We start from the raw sequence: 10,361 nt of genomic DNA on the forward strand, positions 1-10,361 counted from the left end.
TCGGCTCTCCAGCACGTTGATCTAATGTTTACATGTTGGCTGAATATACACGGCTGCTCACAGACCGCATTACTTCAACCCTCTGAATCTGATCCAGAATCTGATCCTGACGGAGAGGCGCCTGTAGCAGGACCTTTCTGAAGGATTGGTCACAGATTTAGTGTTTCTTGTTGTTTTTTTTATCAGTATGTAGACGTGTGTCTTGGTACACAGCTACGAAAAATGTAGCTATGTGGCTATGCTAACTAGCATTAGCACTTATCCATGATAAATATAAATCATCCACTAGATCTTCAAATCTGCAGACGTGGGGAGTAAAACCGACCTCTGCCAGAAAGGCAGCAGGACCTTTCTGAAGGATTGGTCACAGATTTAGTGTTTCTTGTTGTTTTATTTGTCAGTATGTTGATGTGTGTCTTGGTACAAAGCTTCAGCTACAGCTATAAACATATAGCTATGTGGCTATGCTAACTAGCGCTAGCACTTTTCCATGAAAAATAAAAATCATCCACTAGATCTTCAAATCTGCAGACGTGGGGAGTAAAACCGACCTTTGTGTTTATTAAGACAGCCTACAACTAGCATGCCTCCCTCCTAAGCTCCTTGTTAGCACACACGTGTGTGTAACAGGGTTAAAATGCAGTATTAATTATTATTTCTTTATAATTACACAAAGTATACCTGTGTGTGTGTGTAGAACCTCTTTGTATATTTCTTTTCCCAAAAGTATTTTGAAGTGCAGCCTTGTCTTCCGGTCATTTTCTTCTTCGTTGGTATCTTGACCTTTATATTTGATTTGCCCCCTTCCCTCTCCCCTTTTGTATGTTATCCCTTGGGGAGAGGTAGGTGTCCGTCACTTTACTTTTCTGTTTCCATATATTTACTTATTCTATGTCAATCAATCAATCAATCAATCAATCTTTATTTGTATAGCGCCAAATCACAACAAACGTTATCTCAAGACGCTTTTACAAACATAGGAGGTCTAGACCACACTATGTCAAATTATGAACAGAGACCCAACACCAAGACAGGGTAAGACTCAGTCTGACCCCACCTTAATCCATCATGAGCATTGCACATCACAGTATTTAGCTAGTTACAGTGGAGAGGAAAAACTTCCTTTTAACAGGCAGAAACCTCAGGCAGAACCAGACTCATGTTAGACAGACATCATGCCTCGACTGAGTTGGGTCTGGAAAGACAGATAGAGGGGAGTAAGAGAGAGAGGTGATAGTGATGAGACGAGTCGTAGAAGCTGTTGCCGCTGGAGTCCAGCACGTCAGTATCAGCTGGAGTCCAGATCGTCCGCAGCAGGAGGACGTCTACGGCAGCTCAGAGGAATCTACGAGACAATGGAGCTCAGGGACTCCAGAAAGGTCTATGGTTAGTAACTTTAATGGGACAGGCAGAGTTAAAGTAAGTGATGAAGGGGTTGGGGGGAAGAAGGTGAGCTAGGATCCCAGTGTGTCAGTGTGCCAGTTCCCCCGGCAGTCTAGGCCTATAGCAGCATGACAAAAGCTGGTCCAAGCCTGATCCAGCTTAACTATAAGCTTTATCAAAAAGGAAAGTTTTAAGTCTACTCTTAAAAGTGGAGAGGGTGTCTGCCTCCCGGACCCTGACTGGTAGATGATTCCAAAGGAGAGGGGCCTGATAACTGAAGGTTCTACCTCCCACACTACTTTTAGAGATTTTAGGTACAACTAGCAAGCCTGCATGTTGGGAGCGTAGAGTTCTAGAGGGGTAATAGGGCACTATGAGCTCTTTAAGATACGAGGGTGCCTGATTTTTAAGAGCTTTGTAGGTTAAAAGAAGGATTTTATGTGTGCTTTTGTCCTGTATAGTGTTCCTATGTGTATATTAAACAGCGTTTACTTTTATTCCTTTTTAAAGTCATGGTTAAGCAGACTAACTGAACATGCACGTGCTGGTTTACGTGCACTGAAGGTTTAAGCTAGTCGAAATGTGCTTTCATCTGTGCAGGAGCGGAGGCGGGCTGCATACTTTATAAAACTCTGAGGTTCTTGTCTGTGATTAACAGATAAGAAACGCAGAACAAACAAAGTCCTGGTGTTGGTCGTCAGTCAACTTTAAACAAACACAACGCAGATTTCCACCGGTTACATGTGCAGGGAATGAAAAACAGAGGAGGGGTTGAGTTGTATTTTATACAGTCTATGGGCTGAGCTCCGAGCTCTGACTTCCTGTTACAGACCGGATGGCGTTGTAACGTATGAAAAACACTGAAAACTCAAACGGCTGGTTTCAGCACACATTTACAGAAAGGTGGAGAAATCAGAACAGGGGCAGAATGGATTTTTTTCATTCTCTGGGGGTTTGTAGACATGCCAGGGAAACATATTTCAGGTAGAGAACCATTATAAAGTCGATTTTGCATGATATGTCACCTTTAAAGGACAATAAAAAGGTTTTCAGAAGAAGACGACATCACATCAGAGAAAACAGAAAATGGGAAAGAACACATTCGGAGCATTAAGGTAATAAATGGAAAAATAAATCCTAAAACAACCAATTATCAAATAAAACAAACATTTAATTACATGGATATAAAAATTAAATAATAATACATAGAAATAAATTACTTAAACACAAGTTCAAGTTGCCCAGTCAAATTATTTCTTGAGTTTAAGTGTTGGAGTATTTGCTTTTAAAAATACTGAAGTATTCAAGCCCTAAAAAAAAATTAAAGATGGGCCGTAGATGCTCAGGTGGAGACTCGTCTCTTTCTGCTGCAGCCGTCATTACCACTTCTGAATGAACTGAACTGAGTGACGTTCCTTCAACCATGGAGATGCTGTAAAAATGACAAGGTAAAATGAATGCTCAATTGTGATGGATCTTTTGCATCACTCTCACTGCTCTCATTGTTTCATTTCATGTTGTATTTTTCACTGAACAGCATTTAAACAAATCAAAGTACAATCACCATCTCTGTCACTGATGAACGTGGCAGAGATGCACGATAAAGTCCTTCAAGTTGAAAACTGTGATTGCATTCATATCAGCAGGTTGTTACCATCTTCTGTAATGAGATTTCCAAGCTACCATCTACCGGGGTGATTAGAATTCAGGAACACACTTGGCATTACAAGGCCCTCCAGATGATGTCAACATAATCAATAATGCCATTACCTTTCAATTAGCTGCAATCACGCTCAGTTTAGTAGATTAACACTGCAATAATATCCCTCAATAAAATCAGGCAATCTTTCCCTGAGAGTCGAGGGACGCAGCGTCCTCGTGCAATCTTCCCTTCAGTCTGCTCTTTACCATCTGTTTGACATCTTTAATGACATCCAGTGCATAAACACTGAACACTTCTTCCTGTAACGTCTATCATAGCTTTCAGATTTTACCCTTCATTAGCCACTGTGATGAATTTTTGAGCTCCCCGGCCCTGATGAAATATCATTTTACACTGTATTTGGAGTTCCTCCAGGTATTTTAGAGGAGCAGTTAAAATGTTACATTAAAGATCCTGCAGACCAGCCTACTATAAAGGCAGGGGGTTATTTTATCACCTTCAGATTTCCTTTCTGGAACACATCATGCTTTATTACTTTAAGCACTTCTGATGTACGATCAGACCCCCTGCTGCTATAAAACCCAAACTTTACCAAAGTTTTCAGAAGTCCTTTTTTTAAAGAGTGTACATAAGAGGCAGAATACAATTCACTTTCATCATAACATCTGTTCTGTATCACTTCTGTTCCTTGTTAAGCCATGGGAGAATCCATATCCTCTCAGAGAGAGCTTCTAACCAGGACGGGGTGTTCTCCTTGTTTATCCACCATGGTTTCCTGCTGGCGTGAAAGGGCTGATGGTAAATTTTTAATTTCATCCTTTGAAACACATCAGTAAAGTGGGTTTCCTAATTAACCCCATTGCCTATGCAGATTGAGGCAAGAGATGGCCTGAAACAACACAAGCCTCCAAAGTGTTGTCTGTTTTACTAAGACCTAGTTCCGTCCTCTAAAACCTTGCTTTTAACACTCACATGTAGCATGCACCAACATCCTTCAGAGGAAAACATCTAAATGAACACCACTTTATTCAAATGGTCAAACAACATGAAACATGGATACAATACTAAGAGTTAAAGAACCTCAGAGAGCGATCATTTTCTTTTATCTGTTTGGGTAGGCACCCTCCCTCCATCAGGCCCCCTGCTGTGGATCGGCCTTTTTCATCTCTCTTCATCTTTTTTTCTCTTCTGAAATGAGAAATAAGAGGAATTCAAATCTGTACACATCAAGCTGCCATGTCTCTTCATTTAGTTTGGAATAAGCCTGTTACCCTCGCTGCCACAGGGCTTAGCCCTGTCCCAAAAATACTGGAGACACCATGTTGGAACAAGACATGCTAAAACGTCTACTGGGTGCAACTGCTAAATTGTTTCATCAAAGTACTTGTTTGCATTTGACAAAGTATATAAAAGGAGGGTTTTGAATGGTATTTGTCTGTGATCAATACCTGGCTATCATAAATGTTGGTTAGCCTTTGATGGAGTAGATAGTTGGACACTCGTCTTCATAAAAAGTGCTGACTTGGATAAATTGGAACATCTCAGGATATGTATGGTTTGCATAATGAGTTTTGAAGTCTGATGTTACATGAAAACCCTCTCCAATGGTAGTTGTGATTCTTTTAAGTGGATCTGAATGACTTTTGAAAAGCTGGAGAGGCTGGAGTACCGTCTAAGTACTGCTGTGGTCAGGGGCAGCAACCAAACTAACTTTTTCAAATGAAAGCAGCCCACTGAAAAATCAGTCCAAGTGTTTGAACAGGATAAAAAGTAGAAACTGTGCAATAACATGATGTGGGTTTAGAAGCTGAACAGCTTGAGTACCAATGTAGAGCCCACGGCTTGTCTTGTGTTGCAAGGTGAACAAGCAGATAAACACAAGACAAGCCTTTCTTTGCATTAAACTCAGAAAGCAAACATTTCAGATGATGCTGCCCAGGATTCAGACTGAGCTGTGTTGTCTTCTGTACAGTAAACTGTTAAAGCAAGGTTGCTTGATGCCTTATGCCTTTTGCACTACTTTCAACACACCTCTGTAACACAGGACTTCCACAAGATCCGTCTCCTATCCGCTGCGGTTTGGCTCTTTGTTCTCTCATCTATTAACACCCACCCGTTGTGTTTCCAGAACGCAGCACGGAGCAGGACCTCCGGACAGCTGGAGTCATGTGACCGAGGTTTTCCCGCGGTAATCACTGAATCAAGGATTCTCCTCCTCCTCTCCTCATCCATGTTGGCTGATTCCGAAATCGCCTACTATACTAGCAGTACCTACTGATATGTCCAAAATTCAGTATGTAGTATGTAGTATGTGAACAAGAGCAAAATCTGCAGTATGCCAAAACTCCCCGGATGTCTACTGATTCGGGAAAATATCTCAGTATGCATCGGACCAGTCTGCCTCGCGTACTGTTTCCCATAATGCACAGCGCTCGTTCTGCTTTTTCTTTTTCCTCATTTTTTGACGGGAGGAAATCTGTTTTTGGGTGCTGTGAAAGTTATCAAATTACATATAAACTACTTCCTAACTTTTTAAATCATAAATGGATGCTAAATAAGCTTTTTATTTATCGGCTTCGCCGTTGTTTACTTCCACTTTCCAAAACCGGAAATCCAGCGAAGTCTGGCTCAGCATGCTGCATGACAGATCGGACAGAACAGTCATACTACATACTAAATTCAAACGCAGTATGTAGTAGGCAATACCTACTGACTACTACATTAGTAAGTAGTTTGTAGCAGGCCGTTTCGGAAACAGCCGTTGTCTTTCTGGTCCTCTGAAAACCTCTGACCTGTTGACTCCAGGCCTGGCTCCGCTCATCATGACTTTGGTTTGTTGTTGTAGTTAAGTGAAATACGATCTGTTGCCAAAATATAATTAAAAAAAGAGAAGAAAATTTGCCATTAATGAGATCTCTCATTTAAGTCTCAGATAAGACTCATGTCATGGACTCAACTATTTCTCCTAGTGAATTTTAGGATAAACTAATGAGAAACAAATGAGAACTATCTGAAACTTGAATGAGGCTGAAGTGAGAATCTCAATTTTGTCTCTGGAGACTTAGAAGAGAAAGCTTTGAGCAGTAAAATGTTCCTCTGGGCTGCTATAGGTGTGTGAGGGGGTGAATGTGATATCTACGTAGTGTAAAGCACTCTGAGGGGCTGGGAACCTGGAAACTGTCTGTACAGGTGCAGACTGATTACCTCTGAACAGCCATTAAAAAGAAAAGAAATCGCTTTCAGACTCTCAAACTTTGAAAATCTTTTCTCTGATGACCATATTCATTTTTCAACTTCAATAACAGCTCACCAGGGTGTGTTATACATTTGTTTCCTTTAAACAATGAGCTTTTTCCACATTTTGTATACGCCCTGGGCTTCCCTCATTCTATAAGCTCAGAGGCCCAACGTATATTCAGGTCCAGCCCTAAGGATGTTTCCTCTTTTTCTACCTGTTATTTCCTGTTAGCCTGTAGGGCCATCACAAACTGAGATCAAGCATCCCCAACTTTAGGCCATTTTTGGTCCCAGGGCCTAAAAAACTTTGTTTAGCTTCTGGTAAAGTGATGTCATGATACAGAAATGAAGGCGGCACAGTTGCATAAATAGTCAGCCGAGTGAAACGTTTGGCAAGAATATCATCAAACAGAGAGGAAGGGAGAGCAAGAAAAGATTCAGCTTTTTAAACATTTTTAAAAAAGACTGAAAGCTCTAAGAATTTTCATCTGAACAAAACATTGTTTGCACTTTATGATGTATTGACTTCTCCTTTCCTGCATTTATTGACAATTTTTCTAGTGCATAAACTTTTGGCCAACGATCACCTTTCTACCTCAAATATTCCCCTTTATGAGACCCTGAACACTTTGCCTCAGGGAGAAATGATCTCTCAGCCACCAGCTTGGTCGGCTTATTACCTGAATCATATGTGCTTCCTTTAATGCTATCTGAAATAAAGACCATGGACATTTCATTCTACTTCAGACATGCTTTTGAATCTAATGAAGAATAGTTTGGTTGCATTCATAATGTGAGCATGATGTACATATCAGCATGACTGTTGAATGCAAAGCCATTTGGAACTCTATTAACAATTGCTTATTGGTTTCTTGATTACACAAGGTTTTGACATGAAACTGCTCTGAATATGAAAAACTTATTTGGGAGAAACAACCAAAAATAAAAAACAGCTGTAACTCAGTTAGTTAAATTGGGTTAATAGTTCCAAAAAAGAGTTAAATATAAAGACAGTGTTTTATGTTGTTGGCTGTGGCTCAGTGGGTAGAGTCGGTCGTCTATCAATTTGAAGGTTGGCGGTTTGATCCCAGCCCCATCAGTCACATGCCGAAGTGTCCTTGAGCAAGACACTGAACCCCGAATTGCTCCCTCTGTTGTTCAGAGGTGTGTGAATGTGAACGAATCAGATCAACTTATACTGATGGTCCCTTACAGGTCCCTTACAGCCTCTACATCAGTGAGTGAATGGGTATGAATGGGTGAATGTGACGAGTAGTGTAAAAGTGCTTTGAGTGGTCAGAAAGACTAGAAAAGTCCATTTACCATTTACCCATGTTAGTAACTTCATTTATGATATCAAATGCTTTAGTTAAGATAAGTCAAATCTTTCATTTTTGCTAGTTTAAAAACGTAATTAACCGGAGGTTTTGCAGTGTACACTTTACAGTGTACAGGTACGTGCAGGAGAGAGGGTTTCTTTTCTTCTTGCAGACCCCATGCAGAAGTGGACATGTTGTCACGTTGTTACCATGTCGAGTCGCCGAAGTTAGAAAATGCTGTTAAAACAGCCAGGAAGTTTATATAAGTCATAGACTGTATAGATAATAGGCATAGGGCCTGAGCTACTAAGATCCCAAATAACGAGCGCTAATTTGCATGTGCAAATAATAATTTTGCACGTGTTATTTCTGGGCGTGTTGCGGGTGATCTACTATGACTGCGTGCGCAAATGATAACAAGTGCAAAAGTGGTGCGGACCGCCCTTTAATGAGCATTTTGCGTGTGCTATCGGCTGTCACCATGGAGAGTTTGAGAGAACAGAGTGGCCTTAAGCGATAAGTGAAGTTTGAAGACATGGAGTTGGAGGTCTTTGTGGAGGAGGGAAAGAAACACATCGGTGAACTCCAGCAGAGACATCTCAGCGCTGCCAGAATAAACGTGATTTGGGAGGCCATCTGTGAAAAGGTGAATGCTGTGAGAAAATATGTATTCTCACATATTCTATCTGTCTGTCTGTCTGTCTGTCTATCTATATATATATAGATATATAGATATCTATATATATATATTTTAATGAGCTTTACAGTGACCGCAGCCATGTGTGCGTAACACTGCGCCAGTTTGCACCTGCCTTTCCAACGTGCCAAATCCTCTCCCCTTCAACAGAAGACAGGATGCAGCATAGTTTTTTTTTTTTTTTTCTTTTTGGTAACACTTTACAATAAGGGTCCCTTAACTAGCGTTAGTTAATGCATTATTAAGCATTAATTAACAGTTTAATAATAGTTTAATAATCGTTATAATGTATTACCTAACATTAACTAACACATTAGCTAATGCATTAATAAGCAGTTAATTAATGTCCACTGCTCAGAGTTAATTAATACATTATAAAGCATTAATAAAAGTTACAAGTTGCTTTCTGGACCCTTATTGTAAAGTGTAACACATGTATCCCTTAGGTAACACAAACGCTGAAGCAAAATGAGTTGAAATGTAGTTGAAGCAACACATATAAAGAATTCAACACATTTTATTTAGAATAAAACAGATAATCACAGATAACATCTCAACTGGCACAGAGAAGTACGGTGGCCCTGAGAGCTCACAGCACTGCAACTTAAGAAAACACATGCAAAAAGACAAAACACAAGCAAATTAAGAAAACATCTTCATCAATTTGACAACACATGCGCAGCATTTAGAAAACGCGATGCAAAGACAACAGCACTACACATTAAAAAAAGCGCTGCAAATAGACAGCAACACAACAGAAGTGTTTCCAGGGGACACTTAAAAGTGATGCACACGCTTATGCTTATGCTTATGAGGCAGTTTAGCATTTATAATGTGTTACCTAAGTGATGCATGTGTTAAACTTTACAATAAGGGTCCAGAAAGCATTCACTAATGGTTAACTAATTAAGTTTTGTAACTTTTATTAATGCTTAATAATGTATTAATTAACTCTGAGCAGTGGACATTAATGAACTGCTTATTAATGCACTAACTAATGTGTTAGTTAATGTTAGGTAATACATTATAACAGTAAATTCTTCTGTTGTTTTGTATGTAGACCACTGTATGTGCAACTTTGTGTTGGTTGGGATGTACACTGTGTACATTGGTTTTTTGGGGGGGTGATTTAAATATATTTGTTACCGTTTATTTATGTGTTTTAAGTATAAAAGCAATATTCTAAAATATTTTACAACACACTGATAGTTGTGCTCATAAGTTTACATACCCTGGCAGAATTTATGATTCCTTGGGTAGTTTCTGTTGTCATTATGGCAGCCATTCTCAACCCTGGGGTCCCGACCCCAATGGGGGTCGCGAGATGATTTCTGGGGGTCGCCAAATAATTTGCTAGCTTTCTGATGCTGTAAAATGGAGCGATGGCTTAAGAGAAAAAGTGTTCCAGCTCGAGACTTGGGTCAGCAGCAGGGGTCTCAGAGTCAGTCACCAGACAGTCTGACAGCAGGACCACCCCCTGAGAAACGGAAGGCACTGGGGCCGACACCGGCTGACTCCAGAGCTTCGAGGCTCCGTAAATATCAGCCCGACTTTCTTAAATTTGGATTTTCGTACATGACTAAAAACAACGCAGAATACCCACAATGTGTCATTTGCTCTGAAGTGCTGGCAAACGAGAGCTTGAAACCAGTAAAACTTAAGAGACATTTGGAGACAAAACACAGCGGCTTCATTGACAAGCCAGTTGAGTTTTTTCGGCGCAGGGAGCAAGAACTAAGGAGCCAAAAAACGGTGGTCAGTGACTATGCTACAGTCCCAGCTAAGGCCCTGGCAGCTTCATATGAGGTGGCATATTTGGTGGCTCAATCGAAAAAGGCTCACACGATCGCGGAGAGTCTCATCCGCCCCGCAGCCGTAGCGATGACAAGAGCATTGCATGGAGAGAAAATATCTAACACTCTTTTAACCATTCCCCTTTCAAATGACACTGTGGCACGCCGCATTCAGGACATGGCTGATGACATTAAAGATCGGGGGGGGGTCGCGGACACCAGTGCATGTTAAATTGGGGGTCGCGACTCAAAAAGGTTGAGAACCGCTG

The 10,361-nt window shown here is 40.6% G+C and overlaps 1 long non-coding RNA gene across 1 annotated transcript; it reads right to left on the minus strand.

Annotated features, from left to right (window-relative positions):
* Positions 1–2,628: 2,628 nt before the first annotated feature.
* LOC117822120 lies at positions 2,629–5,166 on the minus strand. Its single transcript, XR_004633128.1, has 3 exons — positions 5,078–5,166; positions 4,127–4,234; positions 2,629–2,815 (listed from the first exon to the last, which is right to left on the minus strand). It is a non-coding gene; the product is annotated as an uncharacterized LOC117822120 (long non-coding RNA).
* Between the last annotated feature and the right edge of the window lie 5,195 nt (positions 5,167–10,361).

Source organism: Notolabrus celidotus, chromosome 11 (genome assembly GCF_009762535.1).
Source record: "Notolabrus celidotus isolate fNotCel1 chromosome 11, fNotCel1.pri, whole genome shotgun sequence".
Lineage (NCBI taxonomy): Eukaryota > Metazoa > Chordata > Actinopteri > Labriformes > Labridae > Notolabrus > Notolabrus celidotus.